Source organism: Miscanthus floridulus, chromosome 12 (genome assembly GCF_019320115.1).
Source record: "Miscanthus floridulus cultivar M001 chromosome 12, ASM1932011v1, whole genome shotgun sequence".
Classification (NCBI taxonomy): Eukaryota; Viridiplantae; Streptophyta; class Magnoliopsida; order Poales; family Poaceae; genus Miscanthus; species Miscanthus floridulus.
In genome coordinates this window covers 10,637,120-10,656,222 of record NC_089591.1, presented here as the reverse complement: position 1 = coordinate 10,656,222, position 19,103 = coordinate 10,637,120, and the positions used below count along the sequence as shown (strand labels likewise).

The 19,103-nt window shown below is 45.5% G+C and overlaps 1 long non-coding RNA gene and 1 other non-coding gene across 7 annotated transcripts; one reads left to right on the top strand and one right to left on the bottom strand.

The window, feature by feature from the left end:
- Positions 1-7,655: 7,655 nt before the first annotated feature.
- Positions 7,656-7,794, bottom strand: LOC136498750 (small nucleolar RNA Z247). The gene has a single exon (XR_010769753.1). It is a non-coding gene; the product is annotated as a small nucleolar RNA Z247 (small nucleolar RNA).
- Positions 7,795-8,520: 726 nt separating this feature from the next.
- On the top strand, positions 8,521-12,153 carry LOC136497079 (uncharacterized). 6 transcript variants are annotated; one of them, XR_010769193.1, is made up of 7 exons: positions 8,521-9,079; positions 9,146-9,220; positions 9,599-9,700; positions 10,220-10,346; positions 10,531-10,650; positions 10,773-10,881; positions 11,518-12,153. It is a non-coding gene; the product is annotated as an uncharacterized lncRNA (long non-coding RNA). The 6 variants fall into 6 exon arrangements; XR_010769195.1 differs by lacking the exon at positions 9,146-9,220 and having other exon boundaries at positions 10,224-10,346; XR_010769192.1 differs by lacking the exon at positions 9,146-9,220.
- Positions 12,154-19,103: the final 6,950 nt, after the last annotated feature.

Here is a 19,103-nt window from a genome sequence, read left to right as displayed (position 1 = left end):
TTAGCTCTTGCTTCTTCTCCCGCTTCTTTAGGAGGGTGACGATGAAGAAGTACCACCATAGGTCGAAGTGGGGACTAATCCCTAGGAATCCCTCACACAGGGCGACGAACACCGCAATGTGCTGGATTTCGTTGGGATTAAGGTGCTGTAGCTCTACCTTGTAGTAGTGCAGCAATCCCCGAAGAAACTTGTGGTAGGGGTGGCGAATCTCCACTTGTGGAAGTGAGCGAAGGACATGCCATAGCCGTTGGGCGATGACAGCGCGTCAACATCATTGGGCAGCCACCACTCCTCGGCGGTAGTCTGCGCACAAAGAAGACCATGGCGAACGAGGCCTTCCAAGCGCTGGAGGGTGATATTAGAGCGGCACCATAGCTCCATTGGAGGATTGGGGTGGGTGGAAGCGAATTCGACGACGGCTGAGATGCGGATGCGGGGAGCTTAGGTGATTGGCGGCGAAGGTTGTAGATGCAAAGGCAAGGAAGCAAAGTACGAAACCCTAGGGGCGAACCCTTTGGTTTTTTAGGGGTGATGGATACGAGGAAAGCAACCGTCTACCTAGATCTCCATGCCTGCCATGATTCGTCACCATGTCACATCATGGGATATGCGCCCGTAATCCCTATCCTTTCCCTCCAAAGACGCGCCGGACGTTTCGCCTCCCTGGGTGGACCAGGACTCTTTACTAGCAAAAAGCGTTTCTCTGGCCCGCCTAGGCCCAGGAGTTCGACAACCGGCCCATCAACGGTTTCAACGGCCATCCCAAGGCACCCTTACGACAAAGGATGGGTCCGCAAGCGGCCAAAACTCAGGCGCACGAGCTTCACAGTAGTCTCGACCCACGATCGAGTCTTAGCTAGGCTGACCTTGGCTGAATCCCCGTGAATGGGGTACCAGGATCCCAATTGAGCTATTCGGCTAACAAACCATCAAGTCTCACGGCCACACCCACAAAGGGTCTGACCTCGGCGAAGGAGAACTCACCGTCTTTAGAGCAAGCCGTGGGCAACAATAGAGGGCCAAGGCTCTCAGAATCCTCTCTTTTGAAAAAACCTCCAAAGGAATATTCTACTCCTCCGTAGGCTCGGGGGCTACACCCATCGAGTGCGCTCGCGCGCACCCGCTGGCAAATCGAAAAAACCTTCGAAGGAGTATTCTACTCCTCTGCAGGCTCGGGGGCTACACCCACCGGGTGCGCTTGGGCGCACCCGCTGGCAGGTCAAAAAATCCCCCAGACGATTCTACTCGAATCGCCCTAGGGCTTGGGAGCTACTATCGGGGACCAATAATAGGGTACCCAAAGAGGAGGAGATAATACCTGTCAACATTGATTTGTCCCAGCGTCAGGAGCATGACTGCACCACTTGCTGGGCATCGCCTCATCCGGCCACCAAAGCCGTGGGCTCCACCTCGTTCGGCCCCCGAGGGGCGTCTTGACCTTGGCTAGCTCCCGAGGGATGGCTCCGCCTCGTCCGACCCCCGAGGGTTAGCTCCACCTCGCCCGACGTCTGAGGGCTGGCTCTGCCTCGTCCGATCCCCAAGGGTTGGCTCTGCCTCGCCCGATGTCTAAGGGCTGTTTCCGCCTTGTCCGACATCTGAGAGCTGGCTCCGCCTCGTCCGCCCCCCGAGGGTTGGCTCCACCTCGCCCGACGTCTGAGGGCTATGTCCGCCTTACCCGACGTCTGAGGGCTGGCTCCGCCTCGTCCGACCCCCGAGGCTTCGCTCTGCCTCGCCCGACATCTGAGGGATGTTTTCGCCTCACCCAACGTCTGAGGGATGTTTCCACTTCACCCAACGTCTGAGGGTTGTTTCCGCCTCACCCGACGTCTGAGGGCTGGCTCCACGTTGCCTGACGTCCGAGGGCTGGCTTCGCCTCGCCCGACGTCTTCGCGCTACTCCATCATAATTATGCGTAGATAAGGCAGGGCACTCAAGTTAACCGCAATACCGAAGACCATACCCTGCACGCGTGTAGGAAAGTACCGTCAGGATATGACAAGATGGGCGCTTTAAGCCCTTTCAGGCATGTCAGAGCCCAAACAGTGTTGTAGGCGCCGATATTTATCTTACAGTGTTGTGGGCACCGCCATTTGCCCTCGGCGCGTGGATCCTGACGGAAGCATACGACAACCACTACGGTCCAGGAGGAAACTCGCATCATCTACAGTAACGGACATGCGGTCACTGCGCCGTCTGCTCCTCATAGGGTCGCGGATCAACACCATGGTCTGTCGCGCCACCCGTCGGGGCGGGATGGGACGTGACTACTTGCTGACAAGGCCAGAACATGGCATCATCAGCGGACAGAGGCCTAGCGCGGTCCTATCAGGATCAGCGGACATGCACCCAGCATGGAGCTATCCTTGGCACCATCTGCCGTGTCAGCAGTGCTCGCTCAGAGAAAAAGGAAGACCCTGTATCTTTGATGGACCTCCTTTGCCTCTTGTTTTTTTCCCCATCTGTAATCCCTGCTTCCTCTTGCTCTATAAAAGGGAAGACAGGGAACCCCATTAAAAGGACGGATCGATTCAACACACCACGCATCACATCGCACATAGCTGAGCAGCAACCAAGCTCTCAGCACCTATTCAACCTTTCCATTAGAGATTTGGGACCTGTCCCTCTCTCGCCCATTTGTTAACCCTACTATGAACTTTTCAGTGCAAATAACACGAGCAGCAGCCACGAACTAGACGTAGGGACATTCTACCCGAACTAGTATAAACCTGTCTTTTTACTCGTTGGTATTTAATCGAAACACCGATATCTAGTTTCTGTTTTGTGTCGAGGATACTGCTGTAATCTGCGTCTGCTGTTAATCTCTTTTGCGCAAAGTTTGGTCTCACGCTCCCTCTCTGCTACCCTTCGGACGGTGCGTTTCTACTGTTGCTCTATTTTTGATCTATTCCTGCTGCTGTGAGTCCGATGCTAAATTTATTGACACCGTTGGACCATCAGGCTGCGTGTGAGTCCCACAGCTTGTCCTTCTCGTTGATCTGCTTTTCTGCGTTCTGGAGCATCAAGTCACTTTCCTGGTTTTACAGCAGTGTAGCAGTAATCAGTCACAACAGCAGCTTGGTCGTTGCGCTCGGTTCAGAGCAATTGCTCTTCAGTTCACGTGCTGCTGCTACGACTTGCAACTCTGATCTATTTTGTTCAGATATTTCAGCGTTGTTCTGGTTTGGGCGAATGTCTTTTTCTTGCAACAGTGAATTACTACTTTAAGTAATCATCGGCTCATCATTGAAGCATTGAATTGCTTCATTTTGCTTAGAGTAGTAATCAGGGTTGGGAGGTTAAGGACATTTGCTTTTTGCACAGCAATATTTTTGAAAGCTTGGTTTATTGGACTTGTTAGATTGTGAGCTGCATTTCGTTTGAGTGCTTCTATCTTTGCTTCCGCAACATTGAGAAATTCCTCATTGTTCTTATGTCAACATATCATGAGTTGGTAAGTGTGACTGACAATTTGAAGAGAGGCTGCTGGGTTGAATTTTTTAACTTGCTCCCACTCACCCTCCCTCTAGTCGACTGTCCCGTCCTTCACTAGGATTTACACTCAAGAGAATTGTAAAAACAATAGTGCCCTCGAAATGAATAAAGTCCATTTTTTCCCTCAAATATTGTGTTAACAAATAAAGAAATATCGCCTCGCTAAACGGAGTGTCTTATACCAACCAAATGACCAAGGCGGTCTTGGTATACACAACCTACATATAAAAAAACACAACATTGCTTAGCAAATAATTATTCAAGCTTCTAACATCGGATGACACGTGGCATTGTAAAACGAAATAGGTTAATGAGGTTACCCCTTGGGATCCTCAGCTTCATGTTATATAGATGGAAACAGCCTCCACCGTGGCAGGTTACAAGATCATGATTACAACAAACTGGTCCCTAGAATTACTCATCTACTTCCTTGTATAACAACCTAAAGATATACATAGAATCTGGACTACCTATATCATCTAACACTCCTCAATCTCAGCCACTTCTAAGGTTGAGATTGTCCCTGAATTTCTAAGCTTGAACACAGGCAAAGCCTTGGTGAATCCATTAGCCACCTGGTCGCCAGTGTGTATGAACCGTATCTCCAGAAGTTTCTGTGCAACACGTTCTCGAACAAAGTGAAAATCAATCTCGATATGTTTGGTCTTGGCATGGAAAATAGGATTAGCAGATTAATATGTTGCGCCCAAATTATCACACCAGAGTCGCGCCTTGGCTGGATGTGGTATTCCCAATTCAGTAAGAAGTTTCTGCACCCATAACATTTCGGCTGTAGCATTTGCTAAAGGTTTGTATTCTGCTTCAGTGGAAGATCTCGAAACAGTGGGTTGCTTCCTGGCTGTCCAAGAGATCAAGTTATCACCAAGAAACACTGCAAAACCTCCTGTAGATCTTCTATCATCCACACAACTAGACCAATCTGCGTCAGAAAATGCACTCACAAGTGTCGACTTGGACCTCCGAATACTAAGTCCGAGATTTACAGTTCCTCGAACATACCTCAGGATCCTCTTCACGGCGCTCCAATGTACAGTGGTCGGTGTGTGCAAGAATTGGCACACCTTGTTCACTGCAAAAGCTATATCTGGACGTGTCAATGTCAAGTACTGGAGGGCTCCAACCACACTACGGTAGTTTGTTGCATCATCAGGTCCAAGTTTATCACCGGATTCCACACTTAACTTCTCAGTGGAGGACAAAGGGGTGTCAATAGCATTACAGTGATGCATACCAGAGCGCTTTAAAATATCCATGGCATAGCGTTCTTGGGTGAGAGTCAAACCATTACTTCCCCGCTTGACTTTGATCCCCAAGAAGAAGTGAAGATCTCCAAGGTCCTTGAGAGCAAAATCAGCCTGCAGGTCGGCAAGCAAAGCACTGGTGGCCCGGGGAGATGAACTAGCAACAATAATATCATCCACATACACGAGAACAAACAATCTGTTACCTCCCTTTCTATAATAGAACAACGATGTATCAGCCTTGGAAGACACAAAACCGAGTTGTTGAAGCTTGCCACAAAGTCTAGCACACCATGCCCGCAGTGCCTATTTCAAACCATAAAGGGCCTTGTCCAATTTACAGACATAATCAGGCCTTTGAGGATCAATGTAACCAGGAGGTTGTTGCATATATACCTCTTCCTCGAGAACTCCATGCACTGGACGTCAAGTTGCCGAAGTGACCATCCTTGTGACAATGCAACAGAGAGAACAATACGAATTGTAGCAGCTTTGACGATTGGACTGGAGGTATCTTCATAGTCTATCCCATACTGTTGCTTGTATCCTTTTGCAACCAGATGTGCCTTGTAACGATCAACAGACCCGTATGCTTTCCATTTGACTTTGTAGACCCACTTACACCCAATTATGTTTTTGCCTCTTGGTGGAGGAACAAGATGCAATGTTCTATTTCGAAGGAGTGCCTGATGTTCAGTATCCATTGCCGAGACCCATTTATCATCCTGGAGTGCCTCAGAGACAGTAGAAGGTTCCTCAACAGCAGTGCTGGCAAGTTGACACCATCGAACTGTACCATCCGTGTAGACTTTAGGCTTGCTGATGCCATGCTGCGATCTTGTAGTTGGGCGCTGCTGTTCCGGAAGGGAGGACGAGACCACAGACGGAGGTGTAGCATCCACGCTCGCACCGGATCCAGAGGCCGCATCAGCATCGGGTGCCGGTGCCGATATCTCAGGCCCGCCACTAGGATCAGGATGCGCCGCACCCGGTGTGGCCTCAGACACGGTCAATCTAGGTGCTGGTGTAGAGGATCCTGCTCTTGACGTCAGATCGCCCGGGAACAACGCGGTATGGAAGATTGTCTCCGATCCCGAGGTGGATGCACTGCCGATCGCCAGAAACTGGACGTGCGGATCACGATTTTGACCTGTGCTAGCAGCAAATCCAAAAGAATTATTAGTTGCATGAATAGGTAATGGAGAAGTCAGCACATGATCAAACATTTGGAGTTCCCCAATACTAGAGGGATTGATAAGGTTGTCAGGTAAAAGAAGAATTTCAGTGCGCAAACGAGCACCGGCATTTGGGTGAAGTGAGGCGAATGGAACACATTTTCATCAAAGATAACATCTCTGGAGATATAGACTCGTCCTTCCCTGGGATCCAAACATTTGAACCCCTAATGTTGGTTGCTATACCCTAAGAAAACACACTGTTTAGACCGGAAGTCTAGCCTTCTAGCATTGTATGGACGTAGATGTGGCTAGCAGGCGCACCCAAAAGTGCGCAGAGATGTATAATCAGGGTGTTGTCCAAATAGATGAAAATAGGGAGTATCATTACTGATGACTCTAGACAGGAGCCGATTTATCAAGTAAACGGCTGTCAAGAATGCCTCATCCCAAAATTTGAGCGGCATGGAAGCATGCGCTAGGATTGTTAGGCCAATTTCAACTATGTGTCTATGTTTTCTTTCTGCGGAGCCATTCTGTTGATGGGCATGGGGACACGAAATGTGATGTGAAATGCCCGTACGTTTAAAGAAAGGACTTAGAGCTTGATATTCTCCTCCCCAATCGGTTTGGATAGAACAAATTTTTGTGTCAAATTGTCTTTCTACTAAGCTTTGGAAATCACGGAAGATTTGGAAGACTTTGGATTTTTTACGCAACAAATAAATCCAAACAAACTTGCTATAATCATCTATGAATGAAACATAGTAATTGTTGCGACCAACAAAATTCGGGGCAGGTCCCCATACATCACTGAAAACAAGATCAAAAGGACTAGATGAAATACTAGTCGATCTAGGATATGGCAACTGGTGACTTTTGCCTTGTTGACAGGCACCACAAACACTAGAATGATTGGACTCCTTGACACAGGGAAGCTGATGACGATGAAGAACTTGGTGAACTATGGCGGGTGCGGCATGGCCTAGACGATGGTGCCACATGGACGTCGTTGGCTTGACCGCACCTAACACCTCTTTATTTGATGGCCTTACTGGGTAAAGGCCATGCTCACATCTGCCTTCGAGGATTGTTTTCCTCATTGATTGTTCCTTGACAAGAAAACAATCAGGATGAAATTCTAAGAAAACATCATTGTCATGGGTAATACGATTAACAGAAAGCAGATTCTTGCTTGCAGATGGAACATGAAGGATGTGTTTGAGTTGGAGATTAGTGTTTGGGGAACTTAAAATGCCGTGACCGATATGACTGATCTCCATACCTGAGCCACTGGCGGTGTGCACTTGCTCACCACCATGGTATTTGTCGTGCACGGTGAGCTTGTCCAGCTCGCTGGTGAAGTGGTCCGTGGCACCGGTATCCATATACCAGTTGGTGTCCACGCCGTAGGATGCAGTTGCCGATGATGATGACTTCTGTGGAGGCGTGTACGATGCGTCAAAACGCTTGAAGCAGCCTATGGCAGTGTGACCTTCCTTGGTGCAGACTTGGCAGTAGACCCCTGGTTGGAAGGGTTGTTTGCGTTGGCCACCACCGCCACCGCGACCTCCTCTGTTGCCGCGGCCGTAGCCTCCATGACGGTAACCTCCGGAGCCGCCACGGCCACCGCCACCGCTACGGTTGCCACTGCCCCCATGATCTCCCCTCGACGCCATGTTGGCCGAGGACTGGTTCCCGCCGCCGCTACGCATCTCGAGACGCTGCTCGTGGCTGATGAGCTAGGTGTACAATTCGGCGACGGAGATAGGCTCCACACGTGCAGTCACAGCTGAGACGACAGGGTCAAAGTCAAGGTCGAGACCCGTAAGGATGTAGGAGACAAGCTCCTCATCCTCAAGTTTGCGTCCGGCCGGCGCCATCTCATCTGCCAAGGTTTTCATCCTCCCAAAATATTCACTAATGGAATTTGTACCTTTCATGGCCGTAGCCAAAGCCATGCGCGTGGAAATGACTCTCACGCGGGAGAAAGAGGAGAACATCTTCTCAAGCGCACGCCACGCGTCCGACGCGGTGACATCCTGATTCACCTGCCCAAGGATCTCCTTGGACATGTTGGAGAGGAGGTAATTGAGGACCATCTGATCCTTCGCCACCCATGCATCATACTCTGGGTTGGGCTTGGGGGTTCCTTCGAATCTTCCTTCCCCTTCTCCGAGACGAGGAAGGGAGACGGCGACTGCGCCTCTAGATGGATGTACCCGACCAACAGATATCCTCTCAAGGTTGAGAGAACCTGAGCTTTCCACGAAGGAAAATTCGCTCGGGTGAGTTTTTCATTGGTTGGAAGAAAGGAGATGGGAAACATGGCAGCAGAAGGCAATGAGGATGAACTCGCGAACGCCATTGAAGAGCTCCGTGTGGACGATGGCTCTTGGTACCATGTAAAACAAAATAGGTAAATGAGGTTACCCCTTGAGATCCTCAGCTTCATGTTATATAGATGGAAAGATCTCATAGATGGAAAGATCTCGTGTCGATGGAGCATATGCCCGAAATAGCACCCCCCGCCTCTAAAAATTTCATTCCACGCGCATGCAACGAATCCTCCCGCGCGCAGAAACAAAATCACCGGCAAAAAAAACTCCCACATGCCCCCTCCCCGGCTTCCCCCACACACCTTATCCGCAATTCCGCATGCCGCACGCAGGCCTCTCCGCCAGGCCCCCAGCGCCACCCGCCTCCCTCTTGCCGCAACTCGGCCGGCTAGCCGGCCGCCCACCGCCTCCCTCACGCTGCCCAGGCCTCCCTCGATTCTCGCGCCGCCCACCCTTCCCTCGCACCACCAGCAGCTCCCTAACGCGACGGCCTGCGGGCTCACGAGGCAGCGGCGTGGATCTGGTGAAGGATCTACTCGGCGGCCGCAGGAGGCAGTGCGGATCAGTGTGGGAGGCGCCGGTCCCAGGCAGCTGCGGTGGTAGTGTGGGACGGAGAGGCGACGGTGGTGGTGACAGCGTTGGTGGCGGCGGCGCTGATCCAGGAAGCGGTGGCGTGAGATGATGAGGCCGCGACAATGGCGACCGCCTTCGCCATCCACTATCGCGTGCTCGTCGCCGTCGTCGTGTTGCTGAACTGCGGGCGTGTGGGAACATGCCACAGATCCGATTCAGCTTCGCTGCGACTGCACGAGTAAGTAGGCTCTTCTTCCCTTGCAATCACTATATGTATGCATGCTTATTTTGTCCCATGTTGCAGGATTCGGTTACTCGACTTCCGTTCAATAGATCGGCCACAACAATTTTTTGAAACTGAATGATAGGCTGTTTTCAGGTTCAGTAAAACTGCATGTTTTGTCTGTGTTGAATTGATAAAGTTGCCTGAGGCAAAATGAAACCACAAAAATGGGTCGTCTAGATCATAACCAACGAACCAGTATGGAGTTAGTTACTCTTCGAAACAAAAAGGCCTTTTGCAAATGCTGCTGCGAGTTGCCATGTGAATTATGAATGACATTTGATTTCTGAGATATTAAAGTTAAAGTTATCCACAAGCAGTCTAGTGCACCGTGCACCTATTTCTGGTAGAAGGGGCTTGATTTTAACATATCCGCATTTCTGTCTGTCCAACCTTTTTTTTCCAGTGTATAAAAATTAAAAACTCTATCTTAGCCATGCTTATTTATTTCTCTTTGGCATATTATTGTTGCAGACATGAGGAAAATATTGGCAAAAAAATTCAGCATGCCGAATGACAGAGGCTGCATAGGAGAAATTTCATTGATAAAATTGATCCAAAAATCAAACACTTATGGTAACTCCTAACATTGAGTAATTTCATGTTCTGGTTGAAGTAAAGTCACCAACCTATTGTTTTCCCCTTTTGTTTACAATTGAATTGGCCACCTTTTCTGCAACTGTGTTAGTACTCTGCTTTCGTGCATATTTATTTATCTGTTATTTCAACAGTAGTAGAGATTTTTAGGATACTACACCATCTTCCATTCAATCACTTTGAGTTCATTTCTTTTTTTTTTTGGCTGCGTTTTTGTATATTTACGTATCTTATTTTGTGAAGACATCACATTACGGGAAATATCTCAATGTCCGGGTAATATGCCTGCCCATTGCGGCATATTGGTCTTGCAAGAAAGCCTAGATGCATGTTCTATGTAGGCACACACTTATGTATGATGTATACACACATGTTAGTGTCATGCCCCTGTCATGTAGAATCTGAATTATTACCATGATCAAGTATGTTGATAACACTAATGACTTCGTCAGCTTATCAAAGTAGAAATATTCTGCTGATATATGTGCATTATTCTAGCAAGGTCTGGAAGGCAGCAGAAGTGACTGGCGGCCAATCACTTAGCCTTGTACGACGTGCCACTATCCTCGTTCCCCTGATTGCCTCACCACTTCAGCAGCATATCACCAATCTACATTAGCGAAAGGTAAGAGTCAGCTTACACGACTGATTAATTTGTGCCATTGCATAATTTCAACTTTTGCTAAACTGTGCCATCGTGGGGAAGCAGGAAACACGCACCAGCTGTGGCTATCCTATAGTGGTTGATGAAGAGAGTGAATTAAGGTGCTGATGCGGGTTTGTTGTTTTTGGTTTTGTTGGGTGCAAAGAAATCCTTGTATGGGCTCGAGGAGAGGATTGCCAGCCTCAGGGTTGCTGTTGCTTAGAAGAGGGCAGAGGTGGAGATGATGAAAAGGGAGCATAGATTGAGTTCAGTAGTAAAAGCGCAGGTAAGACGAAGTGTTGATTTTCTGAAGTTTTGAATTGCTATTCTGTTCAGTGTACATTTCTTCAAGCAAAGAAGTTCTCGGAAATTAGTAGCTGCTATGATGTCCGTTTGTTCTTGTGACAGGTTGTCCAAAGCTTGCTCAAGTGGAATTATAAACTACAATGAGTCTCAGGTGGAAGAATGTTGACAAGATCAAGTTGGTAACCTATTCAAGACATCTTGTGTCCTCCGGGTACTGACCTTGCAATGTCTCTCCAATTTTCTTATTCCATTTTGCTGAAGCTCTGTGGATATAATAATTGTGGGCTTAATTTCAGGATAGGGACTATTTGATTATGATAAAGCTAAAATAATGCCTATTGAAGTTACATGTGGATAGCGTAGTTAACCGTAGATGTGCTTTCTTGCTTTATATGGTCTAATCAATCCTTGAAATAGTGCTTATTCCAAATTACAATTTGGTCCAGATTGCTTAATAGTGAAATACAAGAATGTACTAAATTTTCTCAAACAGCAACAAAAGACTCCCCTACTCTTTTCTTCTACGGAACAAATTCATCATGGATAAGCAGTAATATGCTCCACTTGTTTAGTTGTTTTATTATTGTCCTTGACATGGTTATATATAACAAGTACGGCCACTAGTTACAGAACTGAATAATAAGACAAGCTTGCTCTGTTTTCTTTATCTGTTGATCTTTCTGCCAAATGCCAATGACGAATGCCTTTCGAACTTTAGGCATAGACATTTCTTATTTGATTACTTGTAGTCTGTTACCCATACTAATGGATGTTTACAGCTTCCATTTTTTTTCCTAATTCTACTTCATATGTATACTAATGCAAACTATTTTTCTTATCATGTTAGGATCAAATGGAAGCCATCAAGGCTCAGCCTGCTAAGTTGTTGCTCAGGTTTTGCCATCAAGTAAATTTCTTCGAAATGTTGGCCTTGAGCCAACATTCGCTAAGAGAAGTGCTACTGCTGTTGCATGTGTACAAGAGTTGGAGATTGAAGTTGCGGCAAAGAAGCAAGGTGTTGCAGCACTTAGAGATCAACTTCATGGCCAGCAGGATGAGTTGGATGTATTGAAGAAGGTTGTGGAGTCAGAGGAAGCAAGGGAGAAGTAGGCAGAAGAGACTGAAAATTTGAAGAAGCAAACAGAGGAAACCAATACTCTTCTGTGTCGATTGTTCATCTTGAACAAGGACTAGGTCACTCCTTACCTTTTCCTCAACATGGTTTGGATATGAGGCTGTTTATTTTGGTACTTAGCCTGGACTTGGATATGTGGTAATGGTTTGGATGTAGCTGTTTATTTTGGTAATGGCTTGGATATGTGGCTTCATATTTTGCTACTTGGTTGGACTTGGTAATGACATGGACATGTGAGGTTTATGTATTTTGGGTGGAGTTTGACATGTGACAATTATTTGGACATGTAACTATGAATGAATTTGATTTGCCAAGTAATGTAATGAAATCTGGCTATTTTCAGTTTGCTTGCTGGTTATAAATTGATTTTGTGGGCTGCAATATATTAAATCCGCACGTTTTATGCAATATTTTTTATGATGTTTTGTGATCCTACGTGGCACCTGCATATACATCCATGGTCAATGGTTTGCGACGTTTCCTTCACTTGATAATGACGATAATCGAGTGTCGTAAATCAACGACGCCAGTAGGAACGTCGCAAAAATTACGACGAGAATATCAATTTTGTCGCAGAACACCTTTAGCTACAGGGCATAGGCGATGAACGCATTTTTGTCACAGGTGCGTCGTAAATTGTAAAACACGATATTATTTTCAGTTTCTACGACATAAGTGCAATGTCGTAAAAGGTCATATCTCTTGTAGTGGGACCAGACTCGACGGCAGCATGTCAATCTGAATTGAACTAATAAAAATATATTTTCTTGGTTCCATACTTTCTGTTGTCTTGAATGTTGCACCTCCTAAAATATTCATTGACCAAAAGTCCACCAGAAGCAACAATTTCATTCTCCTTCATGGTATATGTTTGTTCACCATCAATAGTACCAAACTAAACCGGGACAATTTTTATAGCATTACCTTCTGAATATTTCAAAATCGATGCACTTTCCCATACTTCCATTAGTTATAGTAATTTGAGAAGTCATGGACTCATCATCCTCTCCTCTTTTAAACAAAGACGTCCTTGGCTTTGGTACTTCCTCAAGTGACTTTTCTGGCTCATTAGATAATTCGCTACCACACACTACAAGAGATGTGTCATTTTTAACATTTCATTCCGTCCGTAATATCATAAATTTATGTCATAGTTCAAGATTTGTGACATTCGGTTGATGAAAATGCTTGTCACAAACCATGAGTCCAAAACCATGCTCCGTGACGCCTGTTTATTTGATTGATGTCACAAATCTATGACATTAGTTTTTAACGTCACAAATGCTTATGACATTCTTTTTTGTCACGATTCTTGCACCATGCCACGTAGGATCAGATAACGTCAAATGTTGATGTGGCGCTGAGTTGGCAGGGCAGGTCACAAAAATGTCATAAAACTAAAATGCAGCCTGTTAAAGCCCATGTGGAAGGTAGACTTATAATGGACCAAGCCCAATTAGAGAGCTTTGTTTTTGGGCCTAGCCCATTTTATGTTATGATTTTTTGGCCCATATGTTTTTCATGATTGTAATTTCTATTATGTCAAGCCCAACCCTTTTATGTGCCACATTTTTTCTTGGTCCATCGCATGGCACATTTATTTTTCCACAAATCACGTGCTGTTTCAATAGCCCATGAGCAGGAAAACAAATCGGATTACACATGTATGGGCCCAAGTCAATATTCCATTCATGACCAAATAACAGGCTCACATGCCATCCATTAAGATGTTCATTACATTCATCATCTATCATAAAATAACCTTTCCACAACTCTCCTTTTTTCACACACCTGTCCTATAGAAAAGGCAAAAAGAGTGAGACGTGATACATTGACCTAAGTGGCAACAACCATGTAATCTCAACAATTAAAAATATGGAACAAAAATCGGTAAAGGACTGAATGTCACAAACATGTAATCACCACACCTTTTTTCTTTTGTTTTGAGAACTCCATCGCCCTCTCAACGTTTAGCAATGGCTTGCTCATCGCCATGGCGGATTCACATGCAACGGCTAGGAGTTAATTCATCAATAGCAACACGCCATATATACACATGTCAGAACCCAAGGGGCGTGAGATCTTGCATTTTGATTTGGAACGAGGAGAGAATTAATTACGTGTATCAGATTTCCAATTCGCATTTATTTTCGAGCAGTTATAGGAAAAATCTTTAAAATTTGGGCAGGCAAACTTCTGCCCTTGGCTTCGCCTATAAAATGACCCTGCGACTGTGATATGCACCACTCAAAGAGGCAGCTGAGTACCAAGAAGGAAAGATATGTGTGCATCATCATCTGAAGTCAAGGTTGGTCCTTAATTCCTTCTCTTTGTTTTTATATTTTCTCTAGAATATGTATATTTCGTCTAGACCGTAGTCGTAGCTAGTATACTGCAGTATTAAGCCATGTATGGCACAGCTCAAAACAGCTCTGGTTCCTTGCTGCAATGCATGGAGGAGCCGGTGAACCTAAAAGTAATTGTTTCACTGGCTTCTTGTTCATTTTAGGAGAAGAAGGGAGAAAACAACTTCTCACTATAGTGCACGGAGGAGCGGGAGCTGGAGCTCTTAATAATCTACACACGTCATTCATTTTAATCTAGAACTACAATAATAATCTATGTATATGTCATTCAGTCTAATCTACTGTAAAATATAAACATGCTTACTGTTAATACTTGATATGATACTGCGATTTGGAAACAATATATGTTTTACAATGCTGTAATCAAGTAGAGAATATTATGATTTTCTTAATCTTCTTCGTAGTATCAGGAAGTGAAGAGTAATATTAAAATTGATTTCCTCATTTTGTTTGCAGTATCTTCATGGCATCCAGGAACCAAGGGTCTGCCCCAAGGGCATTAGTTATCAAGGATATCAAAGTTGATTGTGTGATTCTCATGCATATGTTGCACAAACTTAACTGCGAGGCTACTACTGTTGAGAATGGGAAAGAAGCTGTTGACCTTTTCGTTGAAGGGAAAACATTTGACATTGTTTTCTTGGATAAGGATGAAAGCATCTAGCCCCTAGTTGGATTTCGGTGATTAATGTCAATACAAGATTACTATGACTAACGTGTGTTTTGCAGAGGCAATTAAGTTAGGTCATGGTAATGGAGATCCATTGGGCAATCGAGTTTGTCATGCCCCTACGATGGAAATCGTTTCGGTTTTCAAAGGATGGACGACAAGGTTAAGGATAACTAGTTCTAAGTGTCAATTGAAGTTGGAGAGACACTTAGAGTAGTTTAGGACTTTGTTTTTCCTTTGACCGTACTATTAAGGGGGGTATGGATGGGTAGCTTGACCTAGTTGAGTCTAGTGAGTTAGGTGTGGTGCACACTTGTTAAAACTAGCTCTAGGTAGCTCCTATGAATGCCTAAGATCCTTTGGAGCAAACTTCATTCACATATGTTCGAAAGTTGGAAGTGAATGGAGGGTCAAATACTGACCGGACGCTGGCTCCGGTGCGACCGGACGCTGGCCGTAGGGTCCGGTCAGTTCATTTGACTGAGAAGAACAAGTCTGGTGTGACCGGACGCTGGAAGGTCAATGTGACCGGACGCTGAGGGCCAGCGTCCGGTCGACTCCAGTAAGGGTCCAGACTTGAGAAAGTGTGACCGGACGCGTCCGGTTAGTGCTGACCGGACCCTAAAGGTTCAGCGTCCGGTCGAGTCCAGTAAGGTTCCAGTAAGGGTTTTATGCAACCGGACGCGTCCGGTCAGTGCTGACCGGACCCTGCCAGCGTCCGGTCAACTCATTTCTACTGGTTCGCGGGTTGAACTGACCGGAGCATCCGATCAACACGATCGGAGCGTCCGGTCACCCCGCAGAAGCTCATAACGGTTCATTTTTCAGGCTACCTTATAAATAGAAGCTCAACTCGTGAGTGGAGTCACTTTTGCTCATTCCAACAGCTGAGAAACACGTTTGTGAGTGCCAAGAAAAGCAAGGTCCTAGTGAGGTGTTTGTGATTTGAGAATCCAAGAGAGTAGCCTCACTAGCAAATCAAGAGTAGCAAAGTGTGCATCCATCTTCTCATTAGGCTTCGCGTGGTCAAGTGAGAGTTCATGCTTATTACTCTTGGTGATCGCATCACCTAGACGGCTTGGTGGTGATTGGGAGTTTGGTGTTCACCCGGCGGAGCTTGTGGGTGACCCAACTCAAGTTGTGAGCGGCTTTGGGTGATTCGCCGCGATGGAGTGTCGAAGAATCAACCCGTAGAGAGCACTTGATCCTTGCGCGGATCAAGGGGGAGCTACACCCTTGCGTGGGTGCTCCAATGAGGACTAGTGGGGAGTGGCGACTCTCTAATACCTCGGCAAAACATCGCCGCGTTCCTTTCTCTCTCTATTTACTTTGAGCACTTACTTTGAGTATTTACTTTGAGCAATTCAATACTTGTTTTACATCCATAGAATTGCTTGCTAGAGTAAGTTTGGAACATAGGTTGCAAGTCCGTTGTGCTTTAGTTTGATAGAAACACTTTTCTAGGCACAAGGGGTTAATTGGGCTATCCGTAGGATTTGATTATTGCAAGAGAATTTAGAATTAGCCCAATTCACCCCCCCTCTTGGGCATCTTGATCCTTTCAATTGGTATCAGAGCCTCGTGCTCATGTTTTTAAGCCTAATCGCTTAGAGCAAGATGTCTCACGGGGATGGACCTCCTCCTATCTTTGAGGGAGATGATTTTCCATATTGGAAAATTCGCATGGAGGCATACCTAGAAGCTCTAGATGTTGGAATTCTTAGAGCCGCCTCTCAAGGGTTCCCAACACCTAAGAATGCCGCACAACTTCAAGGCGATGAAGTGAACTATGAAAAATGGAATGCAAAGGCTCGCAACACCATCTTTAGAGGCCTTTGCAAAGATGTGTTCAATCGTGTAAGGAACCACAAAGACGCCCATGCACTATGGTCGGACATTTGTGCGCTCCATGAGGGAACCAAGAGTGAGCGTGAGGAACGCTATCATCTTGTAATTAAAAAGCTAAATTCTTTTGAGATGTTTCCCAAAGAAAGTGCTAATGAGATGTATTCTCGTTTAAATGTTCTTATAGAGGAAGTCAATGGGCTTGGACTTACTCAAATGTCACCATCTGACGTTGTGAGAAAAATCTTGAGTGTCCTCCCCATTGACAAATATGGGCACATTGTGACCGTGCTACATCAAGGTGATCTTTCTGCTGCTACACCGACACAAATCTTGGGAAAGATCAATGCTCATGAGATATACATGCACATCACACCACAAGATGGCTCATCCTCTACAAAGAAGAAAGAGAAGGACTTAGCATTCAAAGCTAGCCAAGATAAGGGCAAAGCAAGACTTGAGTATGAGAGCTCAAGTGATGAAAGTGATGAAGAAAGCCTTGCTCTCATGGTGAAGAAGACCACCAAGATGCTAAAAAGGCTAAACAAGAGTGGCATCAAGTTTGACGGCAAGAAGAAGAAGTTCTTCACTAGCTCAAGAAGAAAGCCAATCTCCGAGATGGATTGCTACAATTGTGGCAAACTTGGCCACCTAGCTCATCAATGCACAAAGCCCAAGAAAGATAAGTTCAAGAACAAGGCAAGAAAGATGATTCAAGTGATGAAGATGAAAAGAAAAAGAACAAGCCATACAAGAAGAGAGATGGCAAAAAGAGGGACTTCTACAAGAAGAAGAAGAGTGGCAAGGCCTACATTGTCGGTGATTGGCTCACGGACATTGATTCATCAAGTGGATCATCCGATGATGAGAGTGACAATGAGAAGGTGGCCGCCATTGCTATTGATCGTGCATCCTCACCGCCACCATCGCCATCATCCTTGGCCAAGGGTGAACGCAAGGTAACTAAGAGTGATGATAGTAGTGATGATGAGCAAGCTAGTGATGATGATAGCGATAGCGATGATGACTCACCTATATATGATGATCTTGTCAAAATATTAAGAAAATACACTAAGATCATTAGAAAGAGTAGAGCTACAAATGAAAAACTTGATGCTAAAAATGATTCACTTTTAGCTAAGTGTGATACATTAGAAAAGGCTAATGATGAGCTCAAAGAAACAAATGATTCTATATCATCCAAATTCAAGGAGCTCAAATCTTCTAAGAAAGAGCTTAAAGATAAACATGATAAACTTGAGTGGGTGCACAATGAGCTTATCACTAGTCACAATAAGCTAAAAGATGAATATACAACTCTAAAGATCAATTATGATACACTTGTTATTGCATAAGAATTCTTACCAAATGAGCCACATGATGCTACTAACCATGTTGTTAAGATTGATATAGCTACCTCATGCGATGATTTAATTGGTGAGAGCATTGAGCATGGATCTAGTAGCAAAGGCAAGCAAGTGGTTGAGTGCAATGATTATGATGAGTATGTCAAGCTCAAGAGTGACAATGAGAAGCTCATGAAAGATCTTGAAGAGATGAAAAGTCACAACACCATTGTGCTAGAAACTCTTGATCATGACAAAGAGTTGATCCTTGAGAATGAGAAGCTCAAAGAAGAAAACAAGAAACTCAAGGAAGAAAAGAACAATGACATTCTCAAGGAAGAGAACAAGAAGCTCAAGATGGAGAAAGAGCATCTCAAGGTGGGATTGAGCAAGTTTGCTAGAGGCAAGCATCTCCAAAGTGAGCTACTCATGAACACCATCATGAAGATGGATAGAAGTGGCATTGGATATATGGCAAGTGTAGAGAAGAAGAAGGCTCAAGCTAAACACCAACAATCAAAGCCAAAGCCAAAGCCAAAGAGATGTTTTGAGTGTGGACAAGAAGGCCACTTTGCTCATGAGTGTCAAACTCCACCACCACAACCCTTGCCCAAGCATGCTAGACCCTTTGCTTTCAATGCTCACTACATGCTTAAACAAGATTCTAGTGGAAAGATGAAAGTCATGTTCTTAGGACCCCCCAAGAGTAGGCCTAAGAAGATTTGGGTGGCTAAGTCACTTGTTGAGAAGGTGAAGGGCCCTCAACAAGTTTGGATTCCTAAAGTTTGAATCTCATGTGTGTAGGTGAACTACAAGACCGGTGGAAGTCATTGGGTTATTGATAGTGGTTGCACTCAACATATGACCGGTGATCCTCGTATGTTCACCTCACTAGATGAAGAGGTAGATGGACAAGAGAAAATAACATTTGGAGATAATTCAAAGGGCAAGGTTAAAGGATTGGGCAAAGTGGCAATATCAAATGATCATTCCATCTCCAATATGCTCTATGTTGCTTCATTGAGCTTCAACTTGCTATCTGTTGGGCAATTGTGTGATCTTGGCTTCCAA